Genomic DNA, 16,169 nt, shown 5'->3' on the forward strand with positions numbered 1-16,169 from the left:
TTCTAAAGAGAGCAAACATGAAACCAACCACAAATTTATTTTATGTCAGGAAAGCAAAAAGTGCTGCATCTCTGTATTGCCTAGTTCCACATCAAAATTCATATTTAATCTTGCCAATGCAGATCAAAAATGTAAAGAGGAATAAATATCATTAACATCCAGGAAAAAAAAGGAGAATCTCTGAAGACTCATGCTGGGAAGTGTTCGACTTTTATCCTGTGCCAGCTAGCAAACAGAGGATGTTATTTTAATTTACAGTGAACTTGTAATTTTAAACTCAATAACAACAATATCGAATTAAAAGTTCCTACAGTACCAACTCTTGCTTTAAAGGCTTGATTGTATTTCATAATGCTTAAAAGCACGTAACTCAGACAAATATCAACTTGAGGCGCAGGGGTTTTCAAAATTTCTAAAAAGCCATGAAAGTATCTACTCAAATTCCCCATACGTCATGTGAAGCCTGAGATGAATCTTTCATGCTTGATGTTAGATGTTTATCTCCATCCCTTGTGAGCTTAGGATGCACATTCCTTTCTGGTTTTCACTCCAGCAAAAGCATGTGCTCAGCGGTCCACTGAATGCACACCAGTTCTGTGAATCTGGGTTAAAATACCACCGAAACATCACGTCTAGACCTCCTTTTGCTACTATTTGTAAAAATGCTAAATGTATATTATACCTTATAAAAGAAATGAGCAGACATTTAATTTGAGTTAGTCCTTAGGTGCTCCAATCATATCAGGGCACTATGAAGAAGGATGCTGTACAACCATGGACCAGAAGTGTTGAAACATCAAGAGCTAACAAATTTGATGTAAGTCAAGATGCAAGATGTGGTGGCAAGGCAGGAGGAGCATTACAGAATTTTCTTTATGTCTCTGGAGACACATGTGAGTCTTGGCCTTCGTATTTTAGGGGTACTGTTAGAATACCACATGCTCATGGCCTTTCTTCAGAAAGCTCTGTTATCTCCTTTCTGGCATCAGCCCAATGTATTTATTGAATAAGTATAGGTTCTAGAATTTCAAAGACATATGGAAATAAAATAAAACCAAGACAAACAGGGAAAACCCCAGGAAAAGCTTATTCCAAACTTCTCACAGTTGGAAGAATGGTGTAGGAAGGAGTGTGTTTATATAGGAATTGTGCATTGAAGGAAAGTTCTCTTAATAGATTTTTGGAACATTTCTCTGAGAAATACACAGGGTTACTGCATCTCAAGAATTTCACCTGTAATGCTGTCTAAGTAGTTTGTTGTGGGACAGATTCTGTCTGTCCAGTTACTCTTTGAGGAACTCTACTGGTGGGTGTGGTGTTGCACCCATTAATTTTTGTGTAAATAAGATGAAGATCTACATTCATGAGTTTAAGGTGATTAGTAAGTAAAATACAAACAAGCAATAACTTTGCAATTATTGCATTTTTATTTTCTTTATCCAACCACCTGTGGTAAAGCTGTGTGGAACTCTCATCACCAACTGACTTTCATCCTAGACCAAACTTATCTCCAGCTGGGAGTGCCACAGAGGTCAACAAATCTTTAGGCATCTCATTAGAGGGAGTCTGATAGAGCACACACCAGTCATAGTATTGAGCAGCAAATTGGATAAGCACAGAGTATCTGGGATCAATGAAAAGATCTTTCAAACTATCAAGTTACACAACAGCTTTTACTGAAGTAAAACATACGGATATATTCCCAGGAGCTGCTTGGAAGTCTAAGCTCGGTATGAAAAAGAAAATCTCTGAAGATGCCATGGAAGTACTGGGGCTCTTCTGGAATGCTTAGTGATGCTACTACCAGAAAGAAATTCTAACTACGCCAAACAGGGATAGACAGGGAGAAAAAATGGGACAGAATCAGTCATAAGGTTATTGTTGTTGTTTGATGGATTTGTGAAATACTTAGTAGTGTAACACACAGATAATGTGCTTTTGGCGTGAAAAGGAGCCTTTTGAATGGATGAATGGCAAACCTGCTTACCTCCAATCTCACTAGCGTAAACCTGGAGTTTACTGGTTGTTATCATATCTGCTCCTCTCTTGCAGCACACATTGTCTCCGAGATGCCTTTGAAACCCATGTACTGTGTTGTGGGAAGGGCAGGAGGAAAAGGAAGACCTGGTTGTAAAATAAAAATCATGCTTCACAATGTGTCAAGGATTTCATGTATGGATTTCTTTTCACTAGTCTTTTGCAAACTGTTCTTTTATAAGTTTTTCTCAAAGGAACACAACGAAGAGCTGCATCTTGGAATATCAGGTTGCATAGAGCAATAGTTTGCAGCTGCATACACATTTACAGTGAATTTCCTACCTACCAAGCAATTAGTTATCTGGAAATATTTCCCCTTTGTCTCACTTGTACCCTGATATGATACCTTTGTGTTTACTCATTGACTCACAGCTGAGACCTAGAAAATGTTATTGTATAGTAATTATAAAAAGCAGACCATTAAGAAAATCCTGACCAGTTCTTACAATTAATTTATAAGTGTAAAACACCTCTTTCATCCTCCTCTGTATTTTGTTGTCTAGAAGGTCTTCAAAGATGCCTTGATTTGAAAACTAAGTAGGCAATTTATTTGTTTCTGTTTGTTTTGCTGTAAAATAATTAGTTATGGTAGTAATACATAGAAACAGTGTGCTGAAGCAGCAACACAGGCAGGAGTAAATGTAGTAGCTGCAAGTAATTTTCCAAGTAATCTTTCATTCCAAGTGTGTGAGCAGAGGGAAGAGTGGTTGTATCTTCAGGTACATGTGAAATATATTAGACTCAATTCTTCTTCGTTCTCCAGTTTGTAGCATCATCTTCCTCACTGTAAAGTCCATGAGAAAAGCTACAAGCAGATGTGATAAAATATTGTATCTGGGAGGTGTGACAATGTGTTACATCTGGTTTAAACTTATGATGAGTTCACTACAGGGGAAACAACAATGAGCTCTGAAACCTTTGGTGTCAACTCGTTACCATTCTGATTTGGACCCATTTTTTCATATAGGCCTTATATCTTCTTGCACCTTCTTAAAAGATGGCATAAAATGAGACCACATTGCATTAATATGCGTTTTAACCTCTCTCTAGGAGAGGTTACTCAGTTACATGGAGTACCATGTCATTGGCTTCACTGTTCTCAACAAAGCTCGTGCTGAATCCAGACTCAGAGTTTAGGCTTATAAATACCGGATTTCAGGAGAACACAAAATATGACCTATGCCTACTAAGGCATTGCTGAATTAGAAAAACAAACTAAGAGATAAAAAAGATAGAAAATGTTGAGGAAGAGATAAAAAAGGATATTTTTGGTGAAGAGAATTAACTTCTGTCTTCTCCTTAGCATTTAATTCTCCTGCCTTGGCTGTGTCTTTTTCCATTCTAGTATCATCAATCCAATGAATTAATATGATGTTTGTGCGCTCTTCTAAATCATTAATGAAAGCATTCAATTTTCAATACACTAATTAAAATTGACCTTTATAAGGACAGCCTAGATGGATATTAGGGAATGGAAAGTAAGTAGGAGGAAATCCTACTTGGTGAGGATTTCTAAGCAGGAGAATTTTAGGTGATGAAAATTGAATATCTGAAGTCACAGAAAGTGTTGAAGTTCCTCAAAATTTGGTTATGTACCACAATCCACCAGAAACCAAACAGCTTAGCCTATGTCTAGTAAAGAAGATGTGGACACACATCATGGTGCAGCGTTTACCGGGCAGGAGTATATGGGATTCCATATCCTGAATCTGAAGTGATTGCAAGTTTTCCAGTAAATCTCAGTTTATCTGAAAACATGGTTTTATAATACACACTGCTTGTGAATGATAATTAAATCTTCATTTAGATGACCATATTCAGAAAAGCAAAATAGGATTTGTGAGTAAAGCAGGTTTGCCCAGAAAGTCAGACAAATGTATTGCATCTGTCATTTGACACTTGTTTGTCTGCAATTTTCATTATGTAGACATTAAAAGATACAATTTATAATCAGAGTAAGAGTAAACAGTAATGCTGAAATAATTTTTTTGAAGGATACTATGAGAAAAAACCTCACATATTTATCAGGGAACACACTGATGAGGAAGGACATGAGCCCTTTAGCCTACACACTCAACCTTAGATAGGGAATGTATTTTATAACGTTGTTTTAAGATACTGTATCAGAAGTTAAAATAAAATAGTGAAAGTAGATATTTTTAAATTTGTTTCTTTCATTTTATACACAAAATTGTTTGTTCGAAATATGCTCTGCAAGAAAGAGGACAGTTAATACTCTATTAAAAGATAACTACTCTGAATAAATAAGCCTCTATCCTCCATTAGCTGTTGGTACTGCAACTTTGAAGTCATCTGATGCATATTATAAACTGTGAGTACAGTTCAGTTGGTTAGAGGGAGACTGGTCCTCCTTGGGCCCCTCAATACAAGAAAGACATTGAGGTGCTGGAGCATGTCCAGAGAAGCTGGGGAAGGGTCTGGAGCACAAATCTGATAAGGAGCAGATGAGGAATTGAGGTTGTTCATCCTGCAGAATTGAGGTTGTTCATCCTGCAGAACAGGAGGCACAGAGAGGACCTTATGGTTCTCTACAACTGTCTGAAAGGAGGCTAGCCAGGTGGGGTTGGGCTCTTCTCCCAGATAACAAGAGACAGGACAAGAGGAAATGACCTCAAGTTATGCCAAGAGAGGTCTAGATATTAGGAAAAATTTCTTCCCTGAAAGAGTTGTTAAGCATTGAAAGAGACTGCCCAGGGAAATGGTGGAGTCACCATCCCTGAAGGTATTTAAAAGATGTGTAGATGTGGCACTGGGGGACATAGTTTAGTGATGGACTGGCAGAGCTGGATTAACAGCTGGACTTGATGTTCTTAAAGGTCTTTTCCAACTTAAAGCACTTTATGATTCTATGATCCTATGATTGGCATTTTCAGTCTGCTATCTGTCTCCCATGACTTTGCAAATTTTACCTGCTGTTCTCAAAACAAAAAATACATAACTAAACTTAAAATCTTGAAGTAAGTTCTTAGAAGACTTGAACTTCAAAAGCTGATATATCAGTATCAGATAAGAAAGTGAACAGAGAGTGTCTGGATTAAGTGATAATAATTTTTAAAAAATCTTAAAAATTAACCAGATGATTTTGTGGCAAGGAGTTAGTACAATCAATCTGCAGTAAAACCTCTGCAGTGTGCTGACACAGGTTCTGTAGCCTCAGGTCAGCCCTAGTTTGTTCAGTCGCAGATCCATCTGGCTAGCAAGTTTCCCAGCTCAAATCATAAATCATTAAAAAGTTATTCTGTTATTCCAAGCACTGATGTTCCAGTTTGTCGGTGCTCTTCTCATGCAGGGGCACAGCACAGCTAAACAGGTCATTGTTTGACTTATGCAGCACTTCTACAAGAGGCTGGTAAAATGTTTGGAATTGCTAATGCCCATTTTGTGTCCACTGGCAATGACCTCTCTGAGATGTCCAGAAAAGCACGGCTTGCACTGAGATTTACCACTAGGAGAAGTTGGAAGCTCTGTTGTTGCTAGGCAGGTGTTACGGATGAAGGAAATGTTATCTGTTAGTAAAGCAAGAAATGTTCAGGATGACCATATCTCTGATGTTTTATCTTTTCCATCCACTCCCAGTTGGCATTGCAGGTGTATGCTGGAATTTCCTGCAGACATACTACGTTTTTGCAGCCCTCCTTTTCTGGTAACCACTTCCTGTGTTCTCCATTGTCACGGTTGCTGAACACCCTCCCACCAATGATGTCTCCAAAACTGCCTCTCATAGAAATTCCCAGATGTGTATGTAGGAATACAAGAGGAGCAAGGGAAACAAGAGAAATGATACTGTCTGTGACAGCATCATGAAAAGCAGTTTTGAATGAACGGGTTTGACATCTGACCAGCATTCATTACCAGAGAACCCGGTCCTAATGCTGTGCTGGAGTTTGATCAAGACATCTTTGGTCCTGGTGTGGAAGATGAGGGAAGTGAGCGCACAAGTTGTCATGTACATTGACCTTCACAATGTTCTTAACTGATTTCCTGCATTTTTCCTTCCAATTTTTTGATGTCAATTGATGCTGTTTCTAGAGATGATTCAATGACCTGTTCAGGGCTAGCAGCTGGCTGTTTGGGGGACATGGAGGGATGAGAAGGAAACGTCAGGGTTACACATGTATCAGAGGATAAGAAGGGTCTCATGTCTTAAAAATATATCCAAGCAAATAAAGACCTCTACCTTCGTTGGCTGCCAAATGAAAAGGTTGCCAGTTGTTTAACGTGGTTGAGATTTAGAAGGCAATACAAAAATCTTGAACATACCTCAGTAGTGCATAATTTCCTATACATGGGGAACAGAGAGACTTTCAACTGCAATATATTTGGAGAAGCCCATGAGTGACTAATGGATGAGTAACTGCACAATGACTTAATTGCAGTGCCTGGATTTGTGCACGTTGAGTCTTCATGGAGACCTTAAATATGCAGCTATCCCTACTTCTGAGCCTCCCATTTGACTGTTCAGATCCTCCCTCTACCTCTAGTCGTCTGAAGCACATGCAAATAGCACACAGCAAGTACCCTGGCCACAAGAGAGATGAGCTTGACTAAATCTGTAATATCTCCCTCTTTAAAATCCATTGTGACTATGGCAATCTCCCTTCTCCTTCTGCCTTTTTTCCAAACACACCTACAGCACAACTTCATTTTGCATCGTGTCTCTGGGGCAAACTCCATCCTCATGTTACTGCCTGGAGATAAAGAATGAGTGATGCCACAAAGAGAGCTGGGACTGCAGGGGAAATCTGAAAATGAAAAAGTAAATGGGTGACTGTGAAGCTGCAGTACCTGCTTCAAGTGTGTGACATCAGCCAGTGCTGAAACACCCCAACACAGAGGGGTACTGCTGTCAGCTCACACATTTCAGATGGCCACTTTTATCTTGGATCATATTTTTTAACAGTAAATCACAGTATATAAAGCTGACTCTGCCATTAAATCAAGAGTCAGATAATCCAGCTATTCTCTTGGAAGGAAACCTCCCTATTAATTAACATAAATAAAGCCTTTGAGGCTTGTAGGTGTCAGAGCCAAGGCACAAGGGAGAAAGTGATAAAGGCAGGCAACTGTGGATGGCAAAATGGGAAGATCATTGAAGGGATTGAAAATGGAACTGTCATATTTAGTTTTGCTGGTAATTTGGTTATTAAATGAATTAAAATTTGATGATCCTAGAGAAATGGCTTGTTTTACAGGGCTGTAAGGGAAATACAAAGTGAAGAAAGCTGCAGACTCCAGTCTGTCATATTCACCTCTTTTCAGAAAACTTGAGGAAATGCTGTCCTATGGGTGATTACAGTAGGTAACTAGGTGTCATCTCTGGAAGAAGAATATTGTGTTATCAATGTTCAGTTTTGATCTTCCTCCATGATACTACTTCTGTATCACAAAAATAACACCTGGGACTAGTTCAAGCACCAGTCAAAGTCCCTGTCTAATGATATAATCAGTGATGTTTTCCTGGGGGAAGACAGTTTATAGAGCAGGTTGTGGAGACTGACTCCTCAGTGGTAAAGGGTGGTGGGGCAGTGCAGGCTGTTAATGTAGTTGAAGCAACAAGAGGAAATGGTGACTTGTCCCTCTTTGGTTCCTCACTCAGACACATCGGGCTCTCTTCTCCACTGGGAAAGTGATGGTGATGGATCACAGACAGGGCCTGGGAGAGATACACATACTCCAGGTTGGGAAGCCCAGTTTGGATGACACCAACCTGCAACTGCAGCTCTGATCAGGAAGGATCTTTGCAAATGTCTCTTGCAGCTGCAGATTTGCAATGAAAGGATTAACAGCTATTTCAGTCCTTCTGAGGACTCCTATATAATCCTATTGTGAACACCTGAGATGGTTGTTCTTTTGTGCGGTTCTTGGAGGCACCATAGATAGACCAAGGTGCTACTGTGACCTTCAAAAAAACTCAGCCAAAATTGACATTCTCGTGTTTTTAAATATTGCCTGAAGATTTGTGAGCCCTCGCTGAGAGAGAAGATATTTCCTCCTCCTTGAAAGAGTATAGCATCACCCAAGGGCTAGCATATACTCAAGAAACAAGCCAGACAGAGGAGTTAATGCGGCTAAATGTGACCAGCCTTAGTAACTTGAAAGAAAATCCATGAAGAAGGGCTCCAGCTCACAGGTTCCTGGGAGTTCCCAGGCTCTGTCTCATCTGGCTTTGGAAGCAATCCAATTCAATGACAAAAGTGGCAGGACGTTCTTGGGATGCCCTGTGCCAGCAGGAGCAGTAGCATCAAGGCACTCAGGTATCAGGCTAAGCTGAGGCACAAGTGCATGAGTGAGGATCAGACAAGAGTTTGTATGGATTCTCTTTTACTTTTCTTTTTCCTTTCACTCCTTTGTTTTCAAAGAACTCCTAGGAATAATTTAAAAAGGTAAAAATCCCTTGACCTGAAATCCCAGAGCAGATTGATTTTTTTTTTTCTTACTTTAAGAGAGATTGCTGGTGCTGGCTCTTTAAACAACAGACTTCTCTCTGAAGCATCGATGTGCCTGTGAGAGGAGTAAAGGAGAGTTTTTCAGGAAGAAAAGTAATTTGACTTTTTCACTAGACACATTTTAAATTTCTTTTCTTTCTTTTTTTTCCTTGATGTATTTCAAAGTCTTTCCAGGGATTGTAGTACAACAGACACGATGGGAGAAATTAGATGTTATTTTTTTAACTAAGCAGTTCAGTATTTAATATTTTAACAGTGGAATGAACTTATCTTTTAGAAAGAAAATTATGCCCTTTTTTGTGATGTGTTTTTGTGGTTTTATTTTATTTTTTTTTTGTTAAACCTCTGAAGGTGGACAGAAGATGGAAAATCTGGAACAAAAAAGCTTACCTATGAAACAAGACAAAGTTTTGCAGTTTATTTCTGTGTTGAAATGTCTCTATTTTCTTCTTCATGATATACATCATGTGTGATTTTGCTTGAGAAAATTTGGTTAATTCAAAGTGACAGCATCCCACAGCTTTAATTTCAATTGGTTTCTTGACAGACTCTGGATGACATCTCCTTTTATTAACCTGCAGATACTTGGAGTGAAGGTCTGTCAAACTGCCCTTCTTCATCCAGAAACAGGCATTCAAAAGGGTCTATCATTGCTCTTCATAGTCTTCATACTGACGCCTTCATTACAAGGTGACTTTAACCATTAGGTAACCCTGTCAAAAAAAAAGTCAATTAATAAGTGGTCTGATAATGGTAACAGATGTTAATGTTCCATTTCTTCTGAATGCTCCAGAACACTGAATGGGATAAAGATCTGGAAATAGTTTTCTGTCCAAGATTTCACTTTACCAGGGAAGCTTTTTCCAGGACTAGAGGGTTTTTTTGCAATCCTGAAAATATAAGCAGGGGAAAAAAAAAAAAAAAGAAGTGTAATATAAGGAAAGTATAAGGGAAATGTCTTTTTATAGACTAAAGAGGTTATTTAATTGCTGTTTGGAAAATCCCACATCTCTTTGAGTGTGTGACCTGTTTGAAGAATGACTTATGTTCCTGATATGCTCCCAGAGGAAGAGGGAAAAACTGGGTGTTAGAGTCCTGGGTCGTGAAACGAGATGTCATCCTCTCAATGTCTGTCTGGAAAGGCACTGGCCTGATTTAGGTGATCTCAGTCTCACTTAAGGTTTCTTGCTTTTTCTTTTCTGCCAGCTTGATGTGTCTGAAGTCTGAATTCAGCCCTTGGGAAGCATGAAGCTCAAAACCATAGGTGGGGCTCAGGCACGTGAATCAAGGTTGGCAGACACCAGCCCAGCCCTTGTGCAAATGTTTGTGGGGAAATTAACTGAAGCTGCAGTTGCCAAATGCCATAACGCATATGGGACGGAGCTCTGAACATGTAAGAATGTGATGGAAAACTATCACAGAATGAATTTCACTGTGGACCTCAAAATCAGTGGCAATGATGTGAAAAAATTAGACAATCGTTGAACTGCAAGTTGCCATACAGGCCCCAGGGGTGTGTACATCATTATAAATGCATGGAACTTGCATGAAACAGCGCTAGAAACTGCGAGATCTGATTTCAGTTGGATCAATGCAAACTACTCAGCCTGAAGGATGAGAAACACACAAAAATAGAGACGAAGGTGGCTGTGCCCCAAGTAGGTGAGGAGAGGAGGGGACAGATCTAGGCGGGTCACTGGCGATGAAGACCAGAAACTTTCACTTACCCAAGAAATGATCGTGGTATGAAGTGTGCTAGTTCAGAGAGAGAAGTTCAGGTATTCCCATAGTGACAAAATTAAAGAAACAATTCCTGATGGATCCTTTGGCACCATAAACAAAGATTTAATTTATTGCAGCCACTCTATGTGAGCTAAATTGGTTTTACTAGGTGGTCTCCAACAGATGCTTCACTGAGTTTCCACTGTGCAATGAAGGACAGTGGCATGAAAATCTTTGGATGTAGATGCAGGAAGAAGATTCCCATTTGGAGTGGCAGTTTGATTTAGAGTCATCTGTGAAATGAAAAAAAGACTTCTAAAAGTCTTTTACTTAAAGAAGGTGGGGTAGAGAAAGCAAATAAATATTGATGAAGAATGAAACTGAGCATATAACCACACTCATTAGGTTGCTCTCTCCTGAGCTTCTGTGATGTTTTATGCATTTTAAATTAACCAGTTTAGCAGAGGCCAAGTTAATTCCTACCACCTGGAAATATATATATACATATATATACACATATATGTATGTGTATATATATATACACATATATCTGTTGAGGGACTTTCTGGAAGCAGGAGGTATTCATTAAATGTATAATTTGCTCTGCAAATTTTCATTTTAAATTGAAAAATGTCTCATAAATAGTGATTTGCAGCTTCAAGAACAAGAGGCCAACACTGATATAAAAAACCATGAAGTAAATAAACATACTTACATGCAGAGAGGAACGACCACAACCAGGTCTGTAGAATGCATTAAGGCAATCTTATGGGCACCTTGTTGTACCATTTGTGCCTCAGTCTGCAAAGAGGGGAATCCATTCAAAGTTTCCTGTTGAGTTCTCTGACAATTTTTATGGCAAATTTGTGTTAATAGAAGTTCTAAACATTTTTTCACAGATGCACTTCAGTGCTTTTATCCCAGCTTTGACACTAATTCCTTCTGTTGCCTTAGGTAAATTCCATTCATTGATTAAAACTGGGAGCTTTTCTAGAGTCGGTTTTCTGCCTTTGTGAAGAAATTAATGAGTGATAAGGTACTGTTCATCATATGTGAGGTTAAAAACTTTGCTGCTGGTTGGATTTGAGACATAACCTTGAGTGGGACTTTGTTCTTTGATCTCCTCCTTGCACAGCAGAAACTGCATAAGCAAATATTTTATCCAGGTGAAAATATAACAGAAATTTAGGAAGGCAAATTAGGGTGGCTAAAACACTGAATACTTCTGTTTCGTTGTGGATCTTGCCAGTCCAGATGTACACATTGGCAATTGAATTTACTTTGCTGTTATGTTTGAGGAGGCACCCATTTTCTATTTCTACCAAATGCCCATTGCAGAGGATGAATGGTTGAATTGTCATTTCTTGGCATCATTTTGAGTGAGGAGCAGCAGAAATAGTTGCTGATCTTGTACAATGAGAGAAGGCAGGAGGATTATTCATATCTTACTGGAGAACTCCCTTACTTCACAGAATCACAGAATATGCTGAGCTGGAATGGATCCACAAGGATCATCAGAGTCCAACTCCTGGCTCTGCACAGGACAGCCCCAAGAATCCCACCATGTGCTTGAGCGTATCATCCAAACCCTTTTTGAACTCTGTCAGGCTTGATGCTGTTACCACTGCCCTGGGGAGCCTGTACCAGTGCCCAACTATCCTCTGGGTAAAAAACCTTTTCCTGGTACCCAGCCTAAATCTCCCCTGACAAAACTTCAGGCCATTCCCTCGGGTCCTGTCACTGGTCACCAGAGAGGAGAGATCAGTCCCTGTCCCTCTGCTTCCCCTTGTGAGGAAGCAGTGGACAAGGAGGAGTCCCCTCAGTCTTCTCCAGGCTGAGCAGACCAAGTGATCTCAGCTGCTCCTCGTATGGCTTCTCCTGAGAGTCCTTCATGATCTTCATTGTCCTCCTTTGGATGCTCTCTAATAAATTTATATCCTTCTTGTATTGTGCTGTACAAAACTGCACAAAAGACTTGAGGTGAGGTCACACCAGCGCAGAGCAGAGCAGGACAATCACCTCCCTTGACTGGCCCCAATCTGTCCATACATCCAGGATTGCCCCAGCCCAGTTGCAGAATCTGGCACTTCCCCTTATTGAACTTCTAATGGTTGTTGATTGCCAGCACTCTGATTTTTCAAGGTATCTCTGCAGGGCCTCTCTGCCTTCAAGGGAGTCAACAGCTCCTCCCAGTTTTGTGTCATCTTCAAACTTCCTCAGTTTCCTTTCCAGTCCTGCTTACAAGTCATTCGTGAAGATGTTGAGGAGCATAGGGCCTAAGACGAGCCCTGTGGAACCCCACTGGTGACAGGTCACCAGTCTGACGTCACACTAGTCACTATTACCCTCTGTTTGACCCTTGAGCCAATTTCTCACCCACCACATGATGTTTTATCCAGCTGTGGGCTGGACATTTTGTCTAGAAGGCTCCTGTGAGAGATAGTATTGAAAGTTTCATTGAAATCTGAAAAGATTACATCAGCTGGCTTGATCAACTTGATCAACTATGTGGGTTACCTGGTCACAAAAGGAAATCAGATTTGAAAAGCAAGACTTTTGCCTTATGAAGCCATGTTGGCTGTGACCAATGACTTGTGTTGTCCTTCAGATGTTTTTCAACAGCTTTCAGTTTTATTGAACTTGAATATTGTGTCAGTCAGATGTGCATCAGACTTTAAAAAAATGCCAAAACACACACACAAAAAAGAAATATAATGAATGTTAGGTATTGTGATAGATCCTGACATACTTAATGGAATTAGCTGCATGGATTTCATTGCTATTAATTCAGCATGTTATCAGGCACTCTACTGCAAATAGGGGTTCCCTCCACCTGGTGTGCAGTCCAGTTGCAATTTAGGGAGAACTCAGATTAAACATATCCAAAGATCTGTCATTGTTAAAATGTCTCTCTGCCTCAGAGAGCAGTCCTGAGAGGTGTTCCACCGCAAGGGGAGACCACAGACATGCAGCCATGGTGCCAAGCAGGGTGAGCTCAAAGAAAGCTCACTTAGGCTGTCATATTTATGGAATAAAGTGGTTGGCTTGCAGTCAAATTGCATACAATGGAAAAGTATCCATGAGACTCCTTGTACCCACAACTGTTTCTGTTCCTTGATAAATGAGAGGTGCAAAGTACCTGATATTCCTGTGTTAGTTGCATGATCAGTGCTTCAGGCTCATACCCATCAATGCTCACTGGGTCACTCTGTTCCTTTGTGGGTTTCCTGGAGTTACTGACCCAGCTGTGGCTCAGGCTTTACCTCCTTTAGGGCCTGTACCAAACTACCTAGTTTAAATAAGGGGGTGAGTGAATTCATCACAGGTCTGTACAATTGATAGTACACATTTCAAAATCTAATTAAAAATGGGAGGATTTTCTGATCAGCTTCTTGGTAAGAAACAGTTGGGGCTCTAGGTGCAAGCTCTGACAATGTTAGAAGTCCTTGAACGCTTTACCAGTTTTACTGCTGATATTCCCGCTGCCACATCAGTCCCCACGTTGTTGTGAGACCAAACTGAAGGCAGTTCTGACAGAGCCCAATTCATTGCTTTCACCTTGAAATGAAAGTCAAGCTGGAAAACTGCTGAAACAAGCTGTTTGTTGCAGCTTTCACACGGTGCCTGATTGCTTCCCGGCATGTCCGTGACGCTAGAGTTGGCACATTGGCCTGATCCTGCCTCCTCAGCATCAGGTCTGGGGGAAAGTGCAGCAAAATTTAACATGAAAGAGATATCACCGCTTACAGTATCTCAGGTTGCTGTTTGCCTTCATTCTTCTATTTTTCAACCTCAGCGGTCTATTGCAAGCAAGAGAGTAACCCCTAAAATTAAAGGAGACTTGTGTGCGCCCAGAATTTCTGCCTTTTGCAGTGTTGTTGTGGTTGGCACCTGGCATTGCTTTCAGATTCATGTATCCTCACTGCTCTCTACAACTCCATTAAGCATTGGAATGGATTGCCCAGGCAAGTGGTGGAGTCACAACTCCTGGAAGTGTTCAAGAAATGAATGGACATGGCACTTAGTGCTCTGGTCTAGTTGACAAGATCAAAGACTGGACTTGATGATGTTGGAGGTCTTTTCCATCCTTTGCGATTCTATGATTCTTAGATTCAGTGGAAAGCCAGGCTACACAAACCTGTAATACTTACTGATTGTTCCTCTAATTTATTTCCTTTTGTTGGAGCTTAGAAAGTCCATGTGCTTTCCACTACAAGAAATGTAGTGTTAGATACCAGATGTGGGGGCATCCTGCATTGTACAATCACTCCCAGTTCCCATATATTATACATAAAAAAAACCCCTGACCCTTTGGCACTGCACCAAACACCTTCTAGAGAAACAGAGATCCTACAAAGTTAAAGGTGCAACCAATTAAGGATGAGATGCCAACCAAAATCTTTATGTGTTTAAGTCTCATTTTAATTCAGAAATGTTTCTTGACTTTCATGAATATCTGTGTTATTTATAAGCTTTTGCTAAATACCACTGATGAAAACTTTTCAATCTGTGCACTGTTTGCAAACTGTTCCCTTCAAATCATCACTGTTCATCATATGTGTTAGCTCACGTGATCTGGTTCTTTGCAGCCTGTTTGGATGCCTGAGATACATTCACAGGAAAATAATGAGTAGTATTTCTTCAGTGCAATCTGTTTAACATTCAGAAATGTTTTCCAGATAAGAAAACAGTTCTCCAGTTCACAAGTAAGCAGAAGAAGACTATGACCTGTTGAATAGAAGAGCTCTAAATTAGAATCTAAATTAGATTCGATTATTCTGAAATATATTCATGAATATTTTACTTAGTTAAAAGTACGCAGTAAAATATTTAAAAAGGTAGGCCTGACCCGTGCTAGAAATAACTTCAACATTCAGTATGGATAATGACAGACACTTTATGTGGTAGAATTTCTCTCTGCATTCATATTATGCCTATGTACAAAACTAGGATTTTTCATTACTGTACTATGTGACACCACAGATACGTATAATCTTTACAAGTGAATGTCCTTGAAGACCCAAGGTCCAATAGCAGTAAAAAATGTGGGTGTCTTCGCTCAGATCACTTAAGGTATGCTTAACATAACATATAGATTAGCCTGACCAGATCCGTCTCTTCCCCAAGTACTCTCCCAGAAATACCAGAAGTGGAACCAGGTTCTTCCATTTCAAATGCCATACTCTGAATTTTTTTTAAATGGTGCCTTCTAAAAGTTATTAATTCTAATCAAACTCAATCTAATATATGTGAGGGGTTTTTTTAATATTTGAAATTATAATTTTCTTAAGTTTATCATGATGTAATCTAGCTTTGTTAAGTTTCATTAAGTATTCATTTAGTTTCATTCTTAAATTGCACGGATGCTTTTGACATAATAATTTCATAATGGCAACAATGTGGAACATCAAACGTGTTTTTTTAAGAAATTTAAAATTACTACGTTACTAAAAGAATTGTATTTATGCAGTACTTTTGCAATTTTTTAACCAAAAGCAGATTGTGTAGTTCTATAACAAAAGAAAGGGAAAGGCTTTCAGAAGGGAAGAAGTTAGTTTTGACAGTTGCTTGAAAAGAAGAAAGAAATCACAGTGCCAAAAAATGAGAGTGGCAAAGTGCTGAGCTTTTGGAAATGACGTGGGGATTGTGTTGAAGAGGATGATGCAGAGTAAAGAAGACACATAGTTGAAGACTGGAAACTGGACGGAAAGTGTGCTTTGGTATGGTAATCTGTTGAAATTCTCAAGAAGTGAATCAGAACTCTATTTTAAAAGAATATGAATGATTTATACATATCTCACAACCTACTCTCAAGAAGCATAAGCAAAAAAAAACCTGTTTTAACCTTTTGACACGATCAACTCCACATCACAGCTCTGCTGTGAAACTTTAATGTTCTTTCAGGCTTATCTCCATCTGCAAAATGATTATGGCAAGTACCTG

Source organism: Pseudopipra pipra, chromosome 1, assembly GCF_036250125.1.
Source record: "Pseudopipra pipra isolate bDixPip1 chromosome 1, bDixPip1.hap1, whole genome shotgun sequence".
In the NCBI taxonomy this organism is placed as follows: domain Eukaryota; kingdom Metazoa; phylum Chordata; class Aves; order Passeriformes; family Pipridae; genus Pseudopipra; species Pseudopipra pipra.